At 41.8% G+C, this 24,865-nt stretch overlaps 1 long non-coding RNA gene across 1 annotated transcript; it reads left to right on the top strand.

The window, feature by feature from the left end:
• The first annotated feature begins 3,383 nt into the window (after positions 1-3,383).
• LOC309862968 lies at positions 3,384-8,716 on the top strand. Its single transcript, XR_014310818.1, has 3 exons — positions 3,384-3,960; positions 5,751-5,825; positions 7,682-8,716. It is a non-coding gene; the product is annotated as an uncharacterized lncRNA (long non-coding RNA).
• The last annotated feature ends 16,149 nt before the right edge of the window (positions 8,717-24,865 follow it).

The raw sequence follows: 24,865 nt of genomic DNA, 5'->3' as shown, positions 1-24,865 counted from the left end.
CGGAAGTGCCATCCTTAAAGGTATAATAAAAGCCCTGTGGGTCTCTGAAGGAAGTGGCCAGATGTCTCTCTTGCCCAGATCACAAAGTGCTCAGAGTTAGGATACTGTAGTCATCGGGGCTCACATCACCTCTCCAGCTAACTGTGGCGAATTTTATCTGTCTGCAAGTGGAAAAGTGTGGCATATTTTTGTTTTGTTTTACTGACAACTTCCCCTCATAGGGGGCAGTGACTAAGGAATTTCAACTCTGGACCTAATTATGAATTGTTAATTGGTTGGTGAAGTGGAAGTGACAGAGCTGTAAGACGAAGCCATATGGGATTTCTCCTTTTGGGTTGACCATGACCTCATAGAGTTTCTGAGCTCTAGTGAAAAGAAAATGTATACACAGTCCAGACTGTGCACTAGACTTTGGGAAGAAAAGATTTTACAAATTAGGATATCCTTTTCTTCAGTTCTTATTGGTAGATGATGCAAAATTCCAGAGGTTTTCTTACCCTTCCTCCCTCCTTCATCACTTCCTTCTTCCCCTCTTCTTTCATTTCTTTTCCAAATGCCATGCACTTCTACACTTTACATGATTCATTAAGGGATATTAAACTTTAGTATTGAGAAACTGAAATTAAGTACTACTGGAGTTTGTGAAAGGCTGAAATTGGTGTTCAGTGAGAAGTCAGACACCTTCAAATAGCTCCCATGAATGGGGACACCTGGGAGGCTCAGTGGGTTAAGTGTCTGCTTTTGGCTCAGGTCATGATCTTGGGGTCCTGGGATCAAGCGCCAAGTAGGGCTCCCTGCTCAGTGGGGAGTCTGCTTGTCTATTTCCCTCTGCACTTGTCTCCTTCCCCCACTTGTGCTATTTCTCTCTCTCAAATGAATACATAAAGTCTTAAAACAAATCAAAACAAAAAGCTCCCATGGATGGCTGCATGCAGGCTGACATTCCCACTATTTTCTGGAAGGACAATTAGTTATTATGTATCATTGGGGCAGTCTGTTGGTTGTGGTTTTCATATGTGCTATTCATACTTGTTAAATATAAAGGGCAGCTTGTTTTGTTTTATCATTATTAATTTAGATTGTTGTACACTATCAGATGAACCTCACAGTGTTTTGTTGGCCCTCTTGGGGGAAATAAAAATATTTACATCACTTGCATTTTTGAAGCTACAGTTCTCTAATAACTATGCCTTAAGATGTGTGGCACTGTGGATTCTAACATGAAATAACCTCCTGCATGGAGGTTAAAGCAGGTTAAGGCAGAGGGTGGACATCCTCTCCACCCCTCCTCCAAATTATAGAGTATACATTTAGTGCTAATGCTAGAGTCAAACTGACTAGCTTGAATCATGGTCCCACCTAAATTGTTTTAGCCTCATTTTCTTTACAAAATGAAAAGAACAGAACCTACCTTAGGATTAAACATCATGCATGTACACTATTTCAACAATGCTCAATAAACAGGAACTAGAAGTTACCAGTGTTTGCAGAATCCTTACAGTTTGCTAGGTATCATACAAAGTGCTTTATATATATTTACTAATTAATCCTCAGAAAATTCCACAAGGTAGGTATGACTATTATGCATGCCTTTTTAAAAAAAAATTCAATTAGCCAACGTAACATAGTACATCATTAGGTTCAGATTTGCATGCTTTTTAGATGAGGAAAAGCCTGAGGCAGAGGACAGTTGGTCAGTAGCAAAATGGGGTTTGAACCCTGGAATCCAGACGTATTGCTGGTAACTACCACACTACCTGGGAAGATAACAAGAATCATCCATTTCTTTACCAAATGGGTCATACAGTGAAATCAGAGCCAAGTGAATGGTCTCTATTCATTTGCAAATCACTTCTCTCCTCACCTGCAGTGGCATCTGGATGGGCAGTGTCTTACTCCCAAATCCCCGGCATTTAGCTCAGCTCTTGCTCCATGAGTGGCATTTAACTCAGCTCTTGCTCCATGAGTGGCCAAGTCAAGGCCTTCCCTCATTGACCTTTTCAATCACCATGCTGATGATGCTAACTAAATATTGTTCTGTCCGGGAACACCACCTGGACAGAAGTCATCCTAGATTCCACTTTGACCCCAGTGCTCCTCGAGGTGAACATTGTTAAAATTTCATGAAGTTAAGCCTCCTCCAGATGGACATCATCCTGTTGAACATCTGGAAAATGTCATTTTCTACTACTATTTCTTCTTCTTTTTTTTTAATTTATTTTTTATTTATTTTCAGCACAACAGTATTCATTATTTTTGCACCACCACCCAGTGCTCCATGCAATCCGTGCCCTCTCTAATACCCACCACCTGGTACCCCAACCTCCCACCCCCTGCCCCTTCAAAACCCTTAGATTGTTTTTCTACTACTATTTCTTAAAATTCATGGAGCTCACTGATGATAGCTTTTTAGTCTTGAAATGAACCTCAGTGATATCCTACAAGAGAGGAAATAGGGATCCAAAGCTGTGATGTTACTGTCTGGAGCTTAGTCAGGGGTAGACAACAGACTGGATCCCAGGACTCCCCACACTGTCCCATGTACTTTTCAATTTGCATATAGTAGGAGAAGCTGGGTATTACAGAACTTACAAGATGGACTTTGCTTATATGTCACATAACATTTGGGCTGAAGCTAAAAAATCCAAATAAATATTCATATATTGCTTTTTTAACTAATAGAAATCGTGGTTTTATAAGTTTATTTTGGGACTTCTCTAAGGACATTTATAGAATGCTCATGGGCAACAAAATCATGATACTATCAACGAAGGCACTTGGTGATATCTTAGTGAAAGTTCTGTACAATCGGTCTTTTGTTTTGCACACCATAAACCAAGTAAGTATTCTGCAAAAGATTAAAAACATCTAAAATATTCAAAAGTGTATTATTTGTGGAAATTTCTAGGCACCCATGAAGCAAACCGATAGTGCTTTGGATAAACTCAACTGACTCCACTAATGGAAAGCTTAGAAAAGAAGGTTTGAGTAAGGTTTGAATCAAGATCCATTAAAATATTACTTTAACAGTTGAGCCATTTGTGAAATTGGATTTTCAAACAAATGACTGCACCATATTTTGAAATGAGGGACTTTCAGGTTTACTTAGAAAGGAAAAAATTTGTGAATTTAGGGGAAAGATATTTTCTCAATGACTCTACTGATAGTAGTCAAAGATACCAATGATGATCAATTAATCAATATCAGGCAATTACTAGGTATATGACCCAGATACAACCTGTCAGTCCTTCAGGGCTACCTCTGTCCTTTGAACCTAGATTCAGTATGGAAATAATCTCACTCTTAAAGCGTTTGTAGCCTATAAACTAACTGTAGGTAGGGACACTGCCTGTTTAAATTTTTTTTTTTAAGTGGTAAGACCAATGTCACATATGAAATGAGTGGCAGATCCGGTACTAGAACTAAGATTCTTTGATTCCAAGATCTGTGGAAATAAAGAGAAATCAACCAAATGAGGAGCGCAAGGCTGTTTTTGCTGAACCTGATACTGCAAAAGAATTCTTCACCATCACCTCTGTTTCTACAGAGACTCAAAGACAGGCATGGGAGTGGGAAAGCATTTTAGTGGGAAACAAAGAAGGCTTTGGGTAGGTCCTTACTGGAGACCGGAGGCACCGGGAAGATGCAGGGAGGATCCTTCAAAGCTGAGTAACCTGTAAGATTGGGTGGGGCACATATTTGGCTTTCTCTGGTTGGTCTTTCTTTGGAAGTGAGGATGAAAATTAGCAAAGCTGTCAGTTATTAATCAAGCCCTGGCTATTTTGGGCTGATGGTTACAGGATTTGTTTGCTGTACTAGCTGCTAGAGATAGTGGTCTCATTTCCCCCAGGTCTAACTTATAAGTAGCAGATTGGATTCCTAAGCTGGTTATTGGGGGTCATGGATTGGTTTCTCAGGCTGGTTGCTGTGGATTATGGATCAGAATTCATATGGGTTTAGGTGAGTTGTTTTTATATTTGGTTGGTCATATGTGTATATATATTTGCACATGATATATATATATATATACATATATATATGATGTGTATACACATCATATATATATGTATATACAATGACGATAATCTCATCCTTAGAGTACATGTAGCCTGTGAGCCTCCATGAGCAGGGGCCATCAGCCTCTTTAACTTTTAATTTTTATTTGCTTCCAGGTGAAGTGAATTATTCCATGTCACATAGGTAGTAAGTGGCAGATCCAGGATTAGGACTCAGATCCTCTCAGTTCTGTGGAAATCAACAGAGATCCGGCAGATGAGAAAAGCAAAGGCCACGTATCCCGCACTTTCGATGGCAAGGGAGTCCGCCCGAAAACCTTAGTTGTGGGTGATAGATATATCATTTGTATCCTCAGCCTGTCAGTCAGTCCTCTTCCTTCTAAGTTGTGGTGGCAAAGCTTCGGTAAACAACCAGATAGAAAAAGGACGGTCAGCTTTACGCGCCGCAGAGTCTCTGCTGTGATTACTCAACACTGACATTTCAGCACAAAAGCAACCCTGACAATATGTAAACAAGTGGATTTGGCTGTGTTCCAACAAAACTTTATTTATAAAAACAGGGAGCAGGCTTGATGTGGCCATAGGGCTGCACTTTGCAGACCCCCGTTCCACAGTAAAGAGTGCACAAAACCAACAAATGTGCATTTGACAGCTGCCTCCTGTGTGGTGACTCATTTCCTTCAGTCCTGTTTTCACGCTATTGAAGCCGTGATCATTGTGGTCTAGCTTCTGAGTGGCTCCTATTCAAGAAGCATAGTTCAACAACCAAAAAAATTTTTAAAAGTTCCATTATTTTTTCCTTCCTCTCAAAGGATGTTATGTGGTACCCATTTAATAGCTAAAGTGATTGTTCTCATAATGGTTTTTTTTTGTCCCTTTCCCCCTATAGCCCATACTACCTTTTTTTTTTTTTTTTTTTCCCATACTACCTTTTTAGAACCTCTTATTTATCAAAAGAAACACTGTCATGCATAGTGAATCAGCACAGGGAACCATCTTTCTTTGAATACATGACAAGAGCTGGTAAGAGCAATGCTGTTAAATTGATATGAATCCTGGCACTGCCACTTACTAGTCTGTGACCTTGGTCTGTCCTTAGCCTGGTCCCCTTACGTTTGCAACATGGCTGCCACAATTCTAGGCATCATGCATTGAGGAGAAAAGTATATATTCAGAAGAAGCAGAGGTCATTTCCTCTTTGTGAAGAACCATCTCCCAGAAGCTTCCAGGCTGACTCATCCTCATATCCCATGGGCCCAAATGTAACACATACTCATATCTAAGTCCATTTGGATAAGGGAATGGGACCTTCGTGACTGGCTTAGATTAGAGTAGATTAGATTAAGCTGGGGTCACCTGCTGAGACTGGGCGTCTGTGGCCTTGTGGAGGAGGGAGGATGAGAAGGGGTGAAGCCGAGTTTCTGCGGGAAAGACGAAGGAGAGGGGTCAGATATGAGAAGCCAGCTACCTGTATCTTCAGCAGGAGGGCAGGTGGGGAGAGCCTAGGAGGAGCTCATCTCTAGGTTTTTAAAGTTCCTCAAAGCAGAAACAGTCAAGGATTCCTTTTTGTGGCAGACAGAAGGCTTGGGTTGCTGATGGAGAGCTGACTCCCATCTTCCTCGGACACATCACATATGAGGCCACTGTGGATAACAACATTGTCAGATGGGCAAAACTGGTCTGCCTGTCTTCTCTCCTGCCCAATTGGTTGTTGGCTTTCACTCTTTCCCCCAGTCTCACCGTCTTGGGACCGAGGACCTTGCATGCTTGGCCATGAACTCACCAGAGGGAACGCTGGTCAGGGAGAGGGCAAGACCTGGGGATGAATCCTGACTCTGCCACTTAATCGTCTATGACCTTGGGCATGTGGCTTACCAGCAATGAAGATTATTAGTTACCCAATCTGTGATGAGGGAAGATGTCTGCCTTCCTAACTCATGTCATTGCTGTGAGGATTAAATAGAATTTTTTACTGCTTATGGGAGACAGGCACTAAATGTATGCATTTTTGCTAATTAAACCTGTCTACTCATTGTCCCCTGAAGGCATTTACATGTTTTGTGATTTTCTACCCTCACATGCAGCTCACACCCTTTCTACCTCTTACTCTTACACTCCACCCATTTGCAATGCCTTTCCCTCTCTTCTCCACCTCGGATCTTAACTGCTGTCTGAAGACAAGCTTGACTCACATTGCTTGTGAAGCCCCCTGGTCCCTTCCAGACCCGTGTTCCCATTCTCTGAAGGAGCCATCAGGGGTCTATGGCACCACTGGAGAAGTCCTCATGGTGCGGAAGGGTGTCCCAGAAGGTCTGCACTGCCCAGGAGATAAGCAGTCCTCAAGGTCCTCCAAGAAGAGGAAGTAGGAGGCTGTCAGCTCTGGGATTGGGGTTATGCAAAATAATGGAGTAGAAGCCCAGGGCTAGACAGAGAGAAATGACACTGGGAACTTTTGGCTAGAGTCCTTTTCTTCTGCATGTCACTTTTTTTTTTTTAATGGATAAATTATACATGTTATTTGAACATTGGTTTTCTTTTTTTCTTTTCTTTTATTTCTTTTCAGTGTTCCAGAATTCATTGTTTATGTACCACACCCAGTGCTCCATGATATGTGCCCTTCATAATAACCACCACTAGTTTTTTCATCTCCAAATTGCGTTCCATACCCATGTCTTCTTCCCTCTTAGCCTTCATGAAAATGTTAATTCCAGAAAGCCCAGCACCTGTATTTTATTTTTGATTCACAGTTATATCCAGCTTATAGGTACTATCTGAATCTTAGGAGGCACAAAATACACTTGTTGTAAATGAAGTGAGTGTAACATAAGGAAACATAGATGTGAATGTTTGTAAACTTCACTATGTCACAAGTAGTATGCATTTGCCCACTACCTCCAAGAGCTTAGCATATACCTCTGAACACTCATGCAGTTTATGTTAGCTGATAGCCACATATCCTGTATGGAGTGTGTAGTCTCCTATGGCAGGAGAATGGGTGTCTTGTGTGAGGCCAACCCCTGTACATCTTGCCTTCAGGTTGCCTAACACCTAAAAGATAGATATCATGCATGCCTCTGTCTGCCTCCTCTACATTTGGGGAAGACGTTGCTAACTGATAGGGGTACTTCCCCGCTGAGCCTGGACATGGCCTCCACATCCCTGATTAAAACCATTTTTATAGGCGGCTGCTACCAATGGATCAGAATTGATCCAAATTCAACCTAACTCGAGGCCTATTTGCTACCTTGGGCTTAATTCAAGCACTCTCTCTTTTTGCTTGTTTATTTATTTTCCTGAAGATCTCCATTGATGGAATCTCCAGTCTTCTTTCGTTGATTATCTCTTTGTTTGCTTAGCCATCAGGAAGGTCATATCCAAATACAATCTCTCCTGCTATAAAAACAGGGCTGTCCTTATCTTTCAACCCACGCAAATATCTCAAAGAAATATGATTTGGTTTTGCTCCTAGGAAATAAGAGAAATAGCAAAGGGGAATTGAATCAATCCACTGTAGTATGACAACTGTGAAATCTATTATAAGAAATTTATTATAAGAATGCCCCTGTACACACAAAGGCCATATCTAGAACACCAGATTCCCTGTTTGGTGCACTGCCACATTTCTGTGATATGCTGTACTTAACCACACTTTTTATTTTTTAAAGCCACTTTGCAAACATTTCCTAATTGACTTACTGCCTTGGAGCCAGTCTAGAACACAGCAATAAGGGTGATTAAAAGACCAGAAGAACTGATTTATGATGAACAATGAAGAATAGAATATGATCTGAAGTTGGCCAAACAGAGATCCAGAGGCGGACGGCCCAACCACCTTTAGTTACCTCGCAGAGCGTGGAGAGACAAATTATTTCACTTGGCAGTTTGAGGCTTCAAAAGAACAAGTTGATTTTTTTTTTTAAATGAAGAAAAATTCAGTCAAGCAGATTGATTCTTGAGGCCTATGGGCTGTCCCTGAAAGTGGACTCAAGGTTGCTGCAGGACCAAGGTTGAGAGCAGAGAATGATGTTCTGCCATGTTCAGGAAATAAACCAAAGTCTTCTTCTACCCCTCTGCTCCCTTCCTTCTCTCTCCCATGGTACATCTGCTTCTAATATATGATTTTGGGAGACTTCACTGTCTAGGAATATACTGAGAATCTGCAACATTCAACTTGCAAGAAAAAGTACAACCTGGTTCACTGTGCAGGAGGCTCCCTGTCAAAGAGATTCTCTATTGATCACAGGTGCCAAATTGGGCATTTTGTTATGATTTGTTCTTCGAGGTTTTTAGAGGTAACTCTTCTCAGGTTTGTGAAAATGTAGAGTAATCAAATCAACAAAATAGCTCACAGATTCTTTTTTTTTTAATTGTGTTATGTTAGTCACTATAAAATACATCATTAGTTTTTGATGCATTGTTCCAAGATTCATTGTTTATGCACCACACCCAGTGCTCCATGCAATACTTGCCCTCCTTAATACCTACCACCAGGCTCACTTAACCCCTCACTCCCCTCCCCTCCAAAACGCTCAGTTTGTCTCAGAGTCCAGAGTCTCTCATGGTTCATCTTCCCCTCTAATTTCCCCCAATTCACTTTTCTTTCCTTCTAATATCCCCCATGTTATTCCTTATGTTCCACAAATAAGTAAAACCATCTAATTGATTGTCTCTGCTTGACTTATTTCACTCAGCATAATGTCTTCCAGTCCCATCATCCATGCTGATGCAAAAGTTCTGTATTCATCCTTTCTGATGGCTGAGTAATATTCCATTGTATATATGGACCACATCTTCTTCATCTGTTCATCTGTTGAAGGGCATCTTGGTTCTTTCCACAGTTTGGCTATTGTGGACATTGCTGCTATAAACATTGGGGTGCATATGGCCCTTCTTTTCACTGCATCTGTATCTTTGGGGTAAATACCCAGTAGTGCAATTGCTTATGGATTCTTATGTTTCAAAAATGGGTTTTGGTTCAATTTTTATTTATTATTTAAGAATATACATCTCTCACTGGGTGCCTGGGTGGCTCAGTGGGTTAAAGCCTCTGCCTTCGGCTCAGGTCTTGATCCCAAGGTCCTGGGATTGAGCCCCACATCAATCTCTCTGCTCGGCAGGGAGCCTGCTTCCCCCTCCTCTCTCTGCCTGCCTCTCTGCCTACTTGTGATCTCTGTCTGTCAAATAAATAAATAAAATCTTAAAAAAATATATACGTCTCTCAACTAAAGATAAATTACATTTCTTACCTCCAAATCGTTCATCAATTTGTAAGTGCATTTACCTAAAATCATTAAGTGAGTAATTACTATGTATACCTTATAATTTAACTAGTTGGTAAAGAGAAAATTGTGTGTGTGTTTTGTTTTTGTTTTTTGTTTGTTTCTTAGCAGCTCTCTCCTCCCTAAGAATAGGAACACATTTGAATAAGGATCCTGAGATGCTCATGCTCCAGGCAGAGACTGGTGAACACAGCGCCCTGGGGCCAACGCCGTGATCAGGTGGGCTCCTGCTCTGAAGTTTCTGTTGTTAGGTAACATCTGCTCACAGCCTAGTTGGGCGTCTTGTAGACTGATTTTTTTTTGTTGTTTTGTTTTTTTAATGAAGCTCTATGCAAATTTGCTTTCTATCCTTGTTTATGCAGCATCTGCACTGACCAACCTGTAAGCATCCTTGGCTTGCCCAAACCTAGAAACAAATAGTATATGCACCGAAGAACAGGGCTAACAGTTTCTAATTCATTCTCCTTAAGCCTTTGCTAAAAGCAGCAGCCAGGGAGAAGACAAGTTAACGGCTGCCTTCTGGGACTGAAATTAACCCAAGTGCCACCGAGGCTGGTAGGACAATGGAGCCAACCTCTTTGGCCTTCAGAATGAAGTCACCTCACCTGGGGAGAGAGAAAAGGTTAAAAGAAATAGAAGGTATGACCCTTGTCTGTAAAGAGCTAATGCTAAGACTAAAGGGGCAAGGGGTCCCAAACTCTTCCTTATTACTATTATGTGGCTGAATTCTCATCTTTGTAAGGAGCCCTGGAACTCTGGTCAGGGAGGAATTCTGGGGCTTAGGGCTGTGTGGGGAATGGTGCTGCCTGCCCATGGCACATATGACCCCAGTGGAAGTCAATGATACTGACTCAGACAGAGTTGAACTTGAGAACCATTGGAAAAATGAACACTTTCAAATCCCAAAGCACAGAATCTGCAAAATGGGTTTATTTGATGGAATTGATAGGTTTGAAGGCTGAAGGTTCAGAAGAGAACCTGAAGACCCACAGGCGAGAAGAGAGCCTCTGAAAAGAGCTGTGGTCATGACTGTAAGTGGAGTTTGCTGTGGGGGTAGTGAGGGAGAAGGGCAGGAGACAGGCATGCACACACCTGATTTGGGTGCAAAGGCTCAACACTACCATGTTGGATAACTCCAGGGAGTCCTATTCATTGTGTTCTAAGGGAATGGTACCCCTATTATTGGGAGGGGGGTATGCCGAAGCACTGAAAAGATGGTGACTGGGTTACAGGGGTGCAGAGGGAGAGACACAGCTATTCAGAAGTGTTTGGGAAGAATGTTGGAGGAGATAACATCCAAGCTAATTCATGGTGATGCAGAACTAACTAAAAGGAGAGAGAGAGACACACACACAAATGTCAGGCAGAGGAAAAAGCAGCTGGGGATGTAAGGACATCTGAGAGAGCAGGTTGTCCTGGGCAAGGCCTGTAGAACAACAGAAGGGAACACTCAGGTGTAGTAGTAGGAGTGGAACAGAGGAGGCAGGGCAGAGGTGAGCTACCCTATGGAGATCATAGTAGGGATTGGGCTTTGTTTGTTGTCATGGGAAAGCCGTTGCAGAGTGATATAGGAAGCCATGGCCAGTGGTATAGAGGACAGATCTGGGTGAAACCAGGGGCAGGAGACCAGTTAGGAGGCTGTTGAAATAACCCAGCCAGGCAGCAATGAGGGTCTGGAAAAAAACCATCAGGGACAGGACCTCTGCTCTCTCCTTCATGCTTTTGCCTGTGTCCGTCTCCTTTCAGCTGAATCAGATTGGGCGTCTTTCACATTTTTGCCATCCAGGCCACTCCTGGCTAGCATGGAAATACCTAGAAATATTTTATTCTTAACTTGCTTGGGCATAGAGGTTGGCAAGTACCTAGAACCACAGAGCCTGGCACATCCTTCATCATCTGGCAAAATGACTCTGCCTTAGGAAGAACAGCGGCCACATCATGACTCTTTTTGTATTTCTAACAAACAGTTCTCCTTTAGTGGGGTTGATGAATTTGAGAAAATTCCGGAGTAGTATGGAAAGGTTATGCGGAACATATAACATACCCGCAGGTTGAGAACCAGATAGATTTTAAGTCAGAGACTCTAATCATGTGTGATATTACAGGGAGCGAGACACAAAAAAATATTATGGCAGGTCCCAAGCACAATACCCACCACAATCTTCTGAGTTTACAGCTCTCCCACCAGATACCTAATATATAAGATTGCCGTGCAATGCTATAAAAGGACTTACACAGTCTATTCTGAAAAACTGATACTTCAATAAAGAAGATAAGTGGAGAAACCAGGATATAAGAAAACATATAAAAAACCTTTAGAAGGTCAATGAAGCCTGGGGAGATAAAATTCAATAGTTCAGGGACAGAAACAAAATGGAGTTTTCTTTGTTTTAGATAGAGAATACAAGGCGCTGTTTGAGGTTATAGCTGTAGTTGGACTAGTCCCTTGAAAGAGTGCAATTTAACAAGCCAGCTAGGAATCTGATACCATCCGCATAAAGGGAACGGATAACTTCTGCCGGCTTTTCTCCATGATGGGAAATGTTCCACCAGCAAGGAACTTTGGAGGACATGGAAAATGTTTTGTCTTGTTTTGGGTGGTGGTTACAAGGGGCTGGGGTACATTTAGCAAAACTCATCGAGCTGAACATTTAATATGGATACATTTTATTGAGATCAGTACACCAATAAAAATAATACAAATAATAAAAAGAAGCTGAAAAGGAGAAGAAATAGTTTGTCACTATCTCAGTGGCAAATTAATGGCACTGGCTAGTGGGGCAAGTGATACTTGGAGTGCTTAGGACCTTAGGAGGGAAAACCTAGCCCAACCAGACCAACTGCTTGGAGGAGGGCCAAATTCATTTTATGAAGCAAGGGAGCTGAGGTCATCTACAAGCAGTGCATAGGCTGGCTAGACTGCAGGCACTATTATACCTTTGCTTCTCAGGCTATGTACAAAGCTAATAGGGTCTCTCTGTGAATTTGGAAGCCAGTGTAGGGATAGCTAATAGGTCTCATTTCCTCTCATCTGTGAATCACACACAGAATCCTGGGCTAATGAGGACTCCAAGATCTCCTCCATGTCTGAAGAGGAGAATCAGCATTGATGAGTGACAGCTGTTGAGGGTGTAGTCGGGTGGATTGAAGGTGTGTGTGCCAAGTATTTACTAACCACTTCTTGCCTAATTCTTTGCAGGGAGAGTGGGAGCTCGTTTCTTAAGGCCGCCAGGAAATTTCTCCAGTTGTAGGAGTAGTGACTATGGTGATGCTGGGAATGTTCAGGCACATTGGGTCTGCAGATTAGATTCTATGTCTTTCAGAAGTTTTGGAAGGTGAAGCTGGCTTGAGAGAGCCAAACAGCAGGACTGAAGCACCAACCTGAAGGGGCTGGGCAGGAGTTGAATCCAGGTCCATGAAAAGTCAGAGAGAATGGGGGAAGAATAAGTGAGTGTTGACTAGTTTTGGAGATGGCTCTGGTGGTCATATAGCCCCAGGGGCTTTGTGGGAGATGCCACTGTTTCCCACATTGTGCTCCTGAGAGCACGGAGGCCCTGATAGTCCTCAGACAAGAGGGAGTTTTGTTCCCAAGTCACCAGTGTGTGGAAGTCTGGAAAGAAAGGACCTGTGAGTGTTTTGGTGGGATGGTATTGATTAGTACCATCTTTAATTTGGACCATCAATAAAAAGCCCTGGATCATTGAATTCTGGCTCCTTCAACCATTTTTTCCTTCCTTGAGGACAGATGCGGTGCCAAGACCTGAGGTCTAGTAGTCAGATATGAGGGAAGGACAGAGAAGGGGGGTGAATGCAGAGATTTGCAGGGGTCCAGAAGGGAAATACCCACTTTGGGCACTATCTCCTGCACTGTTGGCCATCTTATTTCTCCAACAGCTCATCATCTTTTCTAGATCCAGGGTTTTTTTTTGTTTGTTTTTTGTTTTTTGTTTTTAAAAGATTTTTATTTATTTATTTGATAGAGAGAGATCACAAGTAGGCAGAGAGGCAGGCAGAGAGAGAGGGGGAAGCAGGCTCTCCGCTGAGCAGAGAGCCCGATGTGGGGCTTGATCCCAGGACCCTGGGATCATGACCTGAGCTGAAGGCAGAGGATTACACCACTGAGCCACCCAGGTGCCCCTTTTTCGTTTTGTTTTGTTTTGTTTTGTTTTTAAAGGCAGGCTATAACTACTGTAAAGTGCATGGTGTGTGCTAATCTTTGTTGCTCAGCAGGATGATTTTTACATGCGTATGCAGCCTGTAAACACAGGACAAATCAAGTTCCCCACTCCCAGTCTCGATGGGTTTCTTCTGTGACTCTTTCTAGTCTGTGACATCCTCTTTTGGACTAGTCATAGGGTGACCAATGGTCACAGTTTGCCTGGAGCTGAGGGGTGGCTGGCATGAAAAATTTTCAGTGCTCACAATACTTTCTGATGTGAATAATAAACACATTGACTAACTAACTTGCAAAGAATACTTGCCTTTATTGTAGTTTCTTCAAATTCATAAAAATTAGGTAGGAAATAAATTCCAAGCACATCTATGATCAAGCGGGGGTTAGTGATCATTCCATTTACTTAAAATGATTTCAGGTATTGTGTCAGTGACTAGGTAAAGAACTTAACTATTTGATTTTTATGCTAACTCTACATGGTACCAGAATCATACCCCATTTAGTAGTTGAGAAAATTGAGGTGCAGAAACGTTAAATAACTAGTACGTGCCAAAGTCAGAATTTGAACCCAGACATCTAGCCCCAGAACCTGCTTTCTCAACTACTTCACTCTTTGCCTCTTGCAGAAATGTGTAAAATCTTATCAGGTGGGGATTCAGCCTCAAGTCTCCTTAAAGAGAATATTGAAATCTGAGTGGTTTCTGTAAATTCAGAAAATCAGTGCTTTCCCACCTACCCAAAGGTTATGAATGAGCAAAGATTCTAAAGTGGTGTGTACTCATGAGGAAGTAAGGAATCTCTTTGGTAATATAATGGTCCAGCCATTCCATGGTCTCTAGCTAAAGTTCTACTATAACTTGTTCCATGATCTTGATGGCCTCTGATTTTCCATGGAGTTCTCTAAGGTTGAAAAACTATGATTGCCCAAGAGTTAACGTACTTATTGAGTGTGTCCTGTGGTTCGAATAGCTGGGTGTTCTGAAGGACGTAACAGAGACAGAAAACGGAGATCTCAATTTTATTAGCAGAGTGAAAATGATTGTTTCCCACATTGTTTTCCTGAGAAAAGAGGCCTTGGTAGCCCTCAGACGGGAGAGAGTTTTGTCCCCAAGTCACTGGCAAGTGGGGGTCTGGAGTGAAATGACCTGTGAGTGTTTTAGTGAAGTGGAGTTAATCAGTACCATCTTTAACTGAATTGTTTTCCACATAAACCAAAGGCCAAAGGTGAAGTGGGCAGATAACACAAATAATTGCTTTATTTCAAGGGTGAGTCATTTCTAGCTTGAGGCACTAGATTCACATTTCAGTTTGATTTCAGATTCACATTCCTCTAGTTACCCCTGCCTTAGCACAGAGATTAATTTCTATCCTGGTGGGCTTGTGTGGTGAACCCATTAGACAAGATGTTTCAAGTTTTAATAATGAAGGCAGATGAAGATCTGTGAAGAATCACAGTTTTAAAGGACTGTGACTTAAATGTAGAGCCCAGTGAAATCAGAATTCATCTCAAAAATCTGCATTCATACCTGCTTTGTCTGTATCTCTCTCTCCTTAGCTCTTTTTGTTCTCTCTCAATTTTTCTGCCCTGTCTGACTCCTCTGTACCTCCTGCTCCTTTCTTTCTCCTTAAAGATTTTATTTATTTATTTGACAGAAAGAGAGAGAGAGAGAGATCACAGGTAGGCAGAGAAGCAGGCAGAGAGAGAGGGGAGAGCAGGCTCCCCGCTGAGCAGAGGGCCCGATGCAGGGCTTGATCCCAGGACCCTGAGATCATGACCTGAGCAGAAGGCAGAGGTTGAACCCAGTGAGACACCCAGGTGCCCCCATCCTGCTTTTTTCAATTCCTTCCATATGCTTCCTGCTTGCCTACATTCACTAATGGGTCTGGTGTATATTGGAGTCGTGGAACTCTAGATATGAACAGCAACCTCTGTGTTTTTTCCTTGTGGACACCTGGCCCAGGGAAGGGATTTGAAGCAGAGTTGGAGTGGGAAAGTGGTTCTTGCAATTTACTGCTCAATATTCTTATTTTCCAGAAATATTTAAAGACATTATTTTTTCTTGCTGCAAAGCATTATATGGAGTTGTGAAATATGTTTAAAAATAAAGAAAACTATAAATAAAAAATAAAAATCAACTGCTATCTCTTCATTCAGATATAACTACCATTAATAATTTCAGTATGTTTCATTTCACTCTCTTTTCTGTTCATATCAACAGACATTATATATATTTCAAAGAAATAGAATTGTATTTTAGAGGTACATTGGAATCATATTTTGTTTTGTTTTGTTTTTAGAGAAGGGAAGAGAGAGAGAGAAGAGGAGCGGAGAATGAACAGGAGAGGGGCCGAGGGAAAGGGAGAAAGAAAACCTCAAGCAGGCTCCACACCCCACATAGAGCCTGACATGGGCACTGATCTTATGACCCTGAGATCATGACATGAGCCAAAATTAAGAGTTGGACCCTAGCTGACTAAGCCACCCAGGTGCCCCTGGAATCCTCTTTTTTTATGTGTAATCTTCTCTTATTAGCATTGTCTCATGGCATTAACTATTACTGAAAATATGACTTCTAGTAAGGCCATATTACTATAATCTATAGTTGTACCATAATTTGTTTAACCGTTTTTGGAACTTACTGAATAAAGATTCCTGTTTTTGATTTAAAAGCAGGGGAGTGAGACATTTTATATGTCCCAAGCGGGAGACCTGGGGGCTCTCTGGTAATCCTGAGATGCTTTTTGTTGCAAGCTCTCAACTGATTTTCCCCCTGTGGATCAGAGTCTCCCAAGGAAGAACCAAAGATATTCTGTACCTTGATTGTATTGACTTAATTACTACCTTTGTCTAGAGACTTCCTTTGCTTCCTCCCCTGGTCCCATAGAACATAGGGTAGAGAATACACTTCATTCTTTGCCTCCTCAACTTGCTACCAGTCTCATCTTAAAAACCAATTGCCTGATGGCTAGTGATGATGAACATTACTATAGACTCTGAAAAACAACCTGAGGATTTTGAAGGGGGGGTGGTGGGAGGTTGGGGAAACCAGGTGGTGGGTATTAGGGAGGGCATGGATTGCATGGAGCACTGGGTGTGGTGCAAAAACAATGAATACCATTACGTTGAAAAGAAATAAAAACAAACAAACAAACAAACTTGAGGAGAACACAGGCAGCAACCTCTTCGACCTCAGCCGCAGCAACATCTTCCTAGGAACAACGCCAAAGGCAAGGGAAGCAAGGGAAAATATGAACTATTGGGATTTCATCAAGATCAAAAGCTTTTGCACAGCAAAGGAAACAGTTAACAAAATCAAAAGACAACTGACAGAATGGGAGAAGATATTTGCAAACGACATATCAGATAAAGGACTAGTGTCCAGAATCTATAAAGAATTTAGCAAGCTCAACACCCAAAGAACAAATAATCCAATCAAGAAATGGACAGAGGACATGAACAGACATTTCTGCAAAGAAGACATCCAGATGGCCAACAGACAGATGAAAAAGTGCTCCATATCACTCGGCATCAGGGAAATACAAATCAAAACCACAATGAGATATCACCTCACACCAGTCAGAATGGCTAAAATCAACAAGTCAGGAAATGACAGACGCAGGCTAGGATGCGGAGAAAGGGGAACCCTCCTCCACTGTTGGTGGGAATGCAAGCTGGTGCAGCCACTCTGGAAAACAGCATGGAGGTTCCTCAAAATGTTGAAAACAAACAAACAAACAAACAAACAAAACAACAATTGCCTGGGGCACCTGAGTGGCTCAGTTAGTTAAGCCACTGCCTTCAGCTCAGGTTATGATCCCAGAGTCCCAGGATCCAGTTCTGCAGCTCCCAGCTCCGCGGGGAGTCTGCTTCTCCCTCTGACCTTCTCCCCTGTCATGCTCTCTCTCACTCTCTCTCAAATAAACAAATAAAAACTTAAACACACACATACTCACACACACACACACACACACACACACACACCAATTGCTTGCTTATGCTGCCTGCCTTGCATACAATATCCACACAACTGGCTTTGTTCAAAATCCTGTGGAAGCAGAGAAACAGTGCCTGTTGGCACATGCCAAGCATTGCCAGAGGGAACAAAAAAGAAACTTGTCCATTGTATGCAGAACAACACTTTACAGTTTAGAAATCCTTGCCTGCCCTGGGAAAGAAAGAGAGAATGTCTTTGAGATCCATGCAGACTCACTCACAGTGTTAGAATCACAAATTAGTCTCAGTTTTTGAATTTTTTTTTCCTCCATTACAAAAATGAGGCAGTATATGTAGCATAGATTTTGACGGCAAACAGCTCTCTGCTTGAATTACACCTGTGCCTCAACTTGTAGTGGGATTTGGAGTAGATAATCCGTGTAAATCATCTGAGCCTCGGTTTCCTCATGTATGATTTCAGAACAATAAGGATTAAAAGACATCATAGAGCTGAAGAGTTCAATGTGCTTTTTGGAACATCAAAGTCATCGTTAGATGGTGTCAAGGACCATCATTTGTTCTCCCTGTCCTGTCCTGCTTCTCTATGTTCAATGTCAATGTGTAACTTTGCAGTGAATAGTAGAAAGTAAAATTAAAATGATAGCCATGAAATGATTCCTTATGTAGGTACTGAAGACAAAGCATGCTTAGGGTTAGATTAAAGAATGAGAGTCTTTGATCGTTAGAACTTGACAAGGGAGCTTGGGCATCAAGTTTGATTGTGAACATCTTACCAAACCATCTTAACGTATTTAGTTTTCTTTCTCCAGATGCTTATAGGCCTGTGAAACTCTGCGGGTACTGACTTCAAGGGCCTATGTCCTACACTCTGAACTTCCTGGACAATGGCCCATTCCTGAGAAGTTGCACAATCAATCTTCCTGGTCCCAGGTGGCTCCATGGGCTGCCTGTTGGCTTTGGAAGCTGATGGGAGCTGTCACGTTCACTCACTCAGACTGACATGACCTTCATTGCTCACCTGCGGGTGTTCTTTGTGAGCTAAGTCTGGACGGCCCCAGTGTAGAAAAGATGTTCTGTGCCGTGGAGAACAATTTAGAATAATATCTGCTCATAAACATGGCCGTTCCCTCAAAGTGATGCATTAGCAGGCTGGCGGCTGCTCTGTACTGTTCTCTCAGGCTGAACGGCAGCGACATCTGAATCACCTTCCAGAAGCACCTTGGGGCAATTTGCTAATTATTTTTATGATGCCAGGTCAGCAATAAAGGTGGCTTTCCTGCTTCTCTCTCCACAGCCGTGTGACAGGAGAGACCATTTTTCAAACCCGAGTTTAAGCACCCAGCCTGCCAGGTGATGGAGGCCCTGAACGTTGGCTGCCTTGCTCTGCACCCCTGTCCCATTGCTTTTCCTTGTCTCAGGCCTGATTTTCTGTCCTTATTGAAGCTGAAGGCATATTTGTTTTCCAGGGCTTCCACGATAAGATGCCGCAAACTTGAGTGGCTGAAAGCAACACAGATATATTCTTTCGCAGTTCTGGAGGCTGGAAGTTCCAGATCAAAGTGTCAGCAGGGCCACGTCTGCTTGGATGGCCCCAGGGGAGAAGCTTCCCAACGCTTTTCTCTTGGCTTCTGGTGTTGCTGGCGATCCTTGAAGTTCTGTGACTTACAGCCTCATTATTCCCATCTGTCTCTATTGTCACATGGCATTTCCCTCGTGTGTCTCTACTTTTTTTTTTTTTTTTTTCTTAGAGTCGGGGAGGGGCAGAGGGAGAGGGAGAGAGAGAATCTCAACCAAGAGCAGGCTCCATGCTCAGAGTGGAGCCTAACCCAGGACTCGATCTCACAACTCTGAGATCATGACCTGAGCCAAAATTCAGAGCCAGATGCTTAACTGAATGAGCCACCCAGGCACCTCACCTATCTCAACTCTTCTTATAAGGACACCAGTCATACTGGATCAAGGGTCTGTCCTACTACAGTCTAACCTCATGTTAACTAATTTCTTCAGCAAAGACCCTAATTCTAAACAAGGTCACATTATAGGGTACTAGGGATTAGGGTTTCAATATATCTTTACAGGGGCCACAATGAAAACTATAACCGAGAGTACCTAAGAGTATTTCATTTATTAAAGTTTGGGGCATAATAATGGGATACGTAATGAACTGTCAAGCCTGAAACTGTGGGAGGATGCTTTTTAAGTGTTTGCTTTGTAGGTAGGAAGAGTAGCTCAGTTCCAAGCTTACACTTGCACACATGTGTTTATGAACATGTCCTCTGCGAGCTACGTTTGTTTGGGTGCACACAACTCTCTCATTATCCTAACAAGATCATAGTGTTCTAATGAATAATAAAAAAAAGACCTCCTACCTCCTTTCTGGATGGGACCATTTGCTGGGGGCTATCTCCTTTTTGTGGCACCTCTACTGTGACAAAACCCAGTTTCCAGCCTGGAGGAAAAAAATTTACAGGGTCATATTAAATTACCAAAGAAGAGTTAAAACTCTGGAGTTCGTCTTTTCAGGAAGGGCTGAACTCTTTTAACTAAACAGGGCAACTTTGAAATGTAATGGAAACCTGCAAGCTATAATAAAATGTGAAACCCTCTATTCCTTTTAGTTATTTCATGAAAGGCTGGGCATTTCTGTGGTGACTTTCATCTCACGTGCCTCAAATGCCACGCTAATTTTTACAAATTATGATGTCTATGGGGATTCTATATTCTGTTCACATTTCTTCTCAATTTCCAAAACCTTTGGAGGTTCAATCCCCTCGGAGGTCCAGGTTGAAGGGCTCTGTGCAGTAATGACTCTGCTTTAATGATTTTTTAGGATTTTGAGGATTCTTATTCCTCATTTTTATCATAAGGAAATACTTGGCATTATAGTAAGGAATACAGATTTGAAATTAGCTATGTGAATGAGCCTCAGTTTTCTCAACTGGAAAAGGAAGCATTTGAGATTACAACTTACAAGGTTCTCTTCCTCATCTAAACTTCCAGGAGTCTATGGTTTCTGGTGACTTTTCTAAATTGCTTCAAAGTGTTGATCAGGAAGTTAATCATGCTTTTAGAGAACCGTCTGTGACTTGGCATTCCACTCAGTTCTGCTGACAAAAATCTTCTGTTGCATGAAAGATTTTCCCCGTATTCGACCTGCTTGTTCTTCAGGCTTGTCAATGCCGATAGCACAGCAGTGACCTTGCAAAGGTAACAGCCACTTTGCATTTTTTCTGCAAGCATTCCTGTTCCCTAAAGGCTGTCCCAAAGATTATTGATGAAGGCTATGTCCCATTGTGATCCCTAATATTTAGGGAGCTCTTTATACTTTTCACAGTGAATTCATGAACATCCATTTATTCAATCCCCACAATAGTCTAGAGGTAGGCTAGATTGGCATTGTTATCCTCATTTAAAGACTGAAGAAACCAAGGAACAGCAAGTTGGTATCACCTTCCCAAGGTCACAGAGGAAAGCAGTGGCAGAGGAGGGCTGGAATACACACTTCTCTGGCTTCCAGTTCAAATTCTTTCCACTCCATTACATTTGAATTGAAATGTACAGATGCAGAAAGGGAAAAAAAAAAAAATTAACATATATACCTACTATGTGCTAGAAACTGTCCAAGACAGTATTCAAACCATCATCTCTTTGAGTCCACAGCCCAAATTCTCCCCATTAACTAGTATTTCTTCCTTGATGACTGGAAATAAATTTTAAACATCACGTGCCATTATATAAAATAAATCAAATTAGTTTGGTTTTATTAACATTTTGAGCACTCCCAATTGTGATGGGCTATTATGATTAGAGACACAACTAACCCTGGGTTAGGTCAGTCTCCTGGTGATCTCCAGGGACAGTCGAGGGGAAGGGAGTGGGGACACAGGGAAGCTGTAGCAGGAATGTATTGTTTCTCTCTGGGAGATTCCATCTGAAGATGTGAGGATCCAGGAATGTCCTGGCTTACCCAAACGGGTGATGTGATGTCAGAGGTACCAGGGAATCCTTGTATATACTCTAATGTCCTCCTCCCCTGGTGGCTGGACCCACAACTTTATCTCTAGAGACTGACCTCATGGAAGTTTTACCAAATAACTGTAATAATGCCTGCCTTACTTTCCTTCTTTGCTGTTGTGAAGATCAAATGAGATAACATATATGACTGTGCTGCGGAAAAGCAGTCAACTGATCATAGTAAGAAAACATAGCATTTTTATTAGAGAATGAGCATGGAATGTAAGAGCTGCTCTATCATTTACTAGTTCTGGGTTCTTGGGCTAGGGCCTTATCTTGTTGGGTTCCAATTTTCTCATCTTGCCTAATGATCATTCTGAGGATTCAATGAATTGGTCTTATTAAGTTGCCAGGCCCATCACACCTGTCAGAATGGCTAAAATTAAGTACACAAGAAACGAATGTTGGCAAGATGTGGAGAAAAAGGAACCTTCATGCACTGTTGGTGGGAATGTAAACTGGTACAGCCACTGTAGAAAACAATGTGGAGGTTCCTTAAAAAATAGGAAATAGAACTACTCTATGATTCAGTAATCACACTGCTCCCCAAATACAAAAACACTAATTCAAATGATACATGAACTCCTATGTTTATTGCAGCATTATTTCCAATAGCCTAACTACAGAAGCAGCCCAAGAGTCAGTCCATTGACTGATGAATGGATACAGAAGATGTGGTATACTATTTGGCCATAAAAATGGGAATGGAGATTATAATGCTTAGGAAAATAAGCCCATCAGAGAAACACAAATACCATATGATCTCACTCATATGTGGAATTTAAGAAGCAAAACAAATGAGAAAACAAAAAAAGAGGGAGACAAACCAAGAAACAGACTCTTAACCATAGAGAATAATTGATGGTTACCAGAAAGGGGGAGAAGGTGGAAATAGAAGATGGGGATTAAGGAATACACTTATTGTGACCAAAAAAAAAAAAAAAAAAAGTGATAAAAGAGATAAAAGAAAGTTGCCAAGCTCAGTGCCTGATCTTTTCTATGGTCACGCCTCACTAAGAAGCTCCCCTTTCTTCTCTTTTGGCTTAATGACTTGATTCCTGTTAAGTGTTCTGGGAAAAAAAAAAAAACAACTTTTTTTTTTTTTTTAAATCTTTAGGAATATAAGATCTGCAAGCATAGCAGTGTTTTTAAAAAACAAATTTTCAAAGTGATTTCCTCACATCAAGTTTTGATAGAACGTTGTGTAGTTCTTCCTTAGTAATACACTGTGCCTAAAGACTCTCTCTTCCTTCTGGGAACTCTCCTCCCTCTCTCCAGGTATTTTTGGTGGGGCTGACAAGCCCGTGGCTCTGCTGTCCTTGCTGCAGTCGTTGGCTCAGGAATGGACATGTGAGGAGCCAATCGCAGTCCTTGCTTGAGTTTGCAGTGTTTGCTGGTGGGTAAGGAGCAGCTCTCTTCTTTCAGAAAGCTAGCTCTGAGCAAAGATAATCTTGGAGCTGCTGGTGGGCTATGTCTCATGCTTTGAACAAAGAGCTTCCTGAGGATGATGCCCTCATGATGGAGGGCAAGAGAAAAGAATGTTGGAAAGAAAGGCTCCTCTCCTGGGGCTAATAATGCATTATATGTTAAGAGCAAGTTTCTTGATGGCACATTTGGACCCCTGTATTTCACCATGTTCAAAGTCACCCGTGCCTCTGGTCTGTTTACTTTCCTTGAACAAAAGCTTTGTTTATGGTTTAAGCTAGTCTAAATTGGTCCTCTGTCATTTTTAGCTGACAAAAATCCTAATGAATCCTTGCAGTACTTGGAGGAGCCAAGAGTCCTGAGGGCTAAGAAGCATATAGTAAAGGAGTCCCTATGGAAGCCAGTCAAGTCGTTAAAGTGGATCATTCATGACTAGCTTTGCTTAGTTTACAATGCTCAGGAGCTGACTTGTTCTTCAGAACACATTTGTATGGAGAGTTCAGCATGTGCAGACTGACTTATCATGTCTAACACAGCTGTAAGAATAATAGAAGTTTTGAGGAGTTGGCCAAAACCCTACATGTGATCTTTTAGATCTGACCAAAGGCAATTATAAGGCTTTATTTGGCAGGCCTTGTGGGAAGGAAGCTACCCTCCTTCTATTAGACTTGAATTGCTGTTTTCTGGAGGGAGATGCATGGATTCGGCATCCCCCCCTCCCCTTCGCCAACCATGCTCTTAAATGTTTATCTCTATTTCTCGGGGCACTTCTATTCAGAGATCTCTTTATTGGATGCCTTGGCTGAGGCACTTCTCTACTCTGACTCGGTCTCTTTCTATGGCTAGCCCATTCCCTCTATCCCCTTTGCTTACATGTTCATAGAAAGGTAGGAGACCAGGGTGTCCGCCCAGCTGCGCTACATTCCACTGACACATACCTGGTGCCAGGGTGAAAAGCGAAGCCCTGGGGAATCAGCCCCTCTTTTTTGCCTCTTGCTTGCATTGTTGCAATGGGTAAGTAAAGGCTCAATTGTTACTTTCAGTCTGGATCATTGTCCTAATTGACCACCTGGACACCTGGAGGTTTAGCAGCCTTAAATTCATTTTTCTGGATTCTTCTAAATATTATCATGCATAATTATCCAGACTGATTTAGGAGAGAGATGCATGATGAGAGTGAATCTCATACTCCAGTGAGAATTTTCAACCCTGGCTCTCTATTTAAAATATTGATGCTCAGGTCCTAACCCAGACTAGTTATATGAGTGTGCTTGTGGATGGAGCTCAAGCATGGTATTTTTAAAGTTCCCCATGATTCTATTAACAGCCAACATTGTGAACATGATTTTAAGGGGCATCCGAATCACTAATCTGGAAAATTAATAGCATTAACTTGTGAGACTTCATTGATCTCCTGGGTGAGCATCATATAGTGGTGGACTCTGGGAATCTTGAGAGTCTAGGTGGTTCTGATGCAGGTGGTAACTAATTTGAGCAAAGTTCAAAACTATTGGTCCAGCACATGATTGTATGTGTCTGCATATACTTGTTTGTTGGAGGGAAGTAAAAAGGGGGAAAAAAAAGAATGTGGAACCCAGAATTCATGGAATAACCTCCAAAGAACTTACATTCATCCACCAATTCTTCTGTCCAGGTTAGGTGGTGATATAGTGCAACAGTTTCAAGCATATAATCCTGCCAAAACCACAGCTGATTCCTAACTGTGCAATCATTAGTTTTATCACTTTGGGCAAATAATGCAAACTCTGTGAGTCTCATTTTCTTTATCTGAAAAATAGGGATACATGTGATATTTTCTTGCAGGTTTCTATGATATTTAAAAAAATTAATACTTATTAAATATTTAGTATAATTCCCAGAACTACATTGTTTTGATGTGGTAGTCACTAGCCACATGTGGCTACCAATCCTTAATTGTGGCTAGTCCAAATTGAGGTGTGCTTTAGATGGAAAATACACTGTGGATTTCGAAGACTTAGGA

This window comes from Mustela nivalis, assembly GCF_964662115.1.
Source record: "Mustela nivalis genome assembly, chromosome: 4".
Classification (NCBI taxonomy): Eukaryota; Metazoa; Chordata; class Mammalia; order Carnivora; family Mustelidae; genus Mustela; species Mustela nivalis.
The sequence above is the reverse complement of the archived record's forward strand: the minus strand, read 5'-3'. Positions and strand labels throughout refer to the sequence as shown.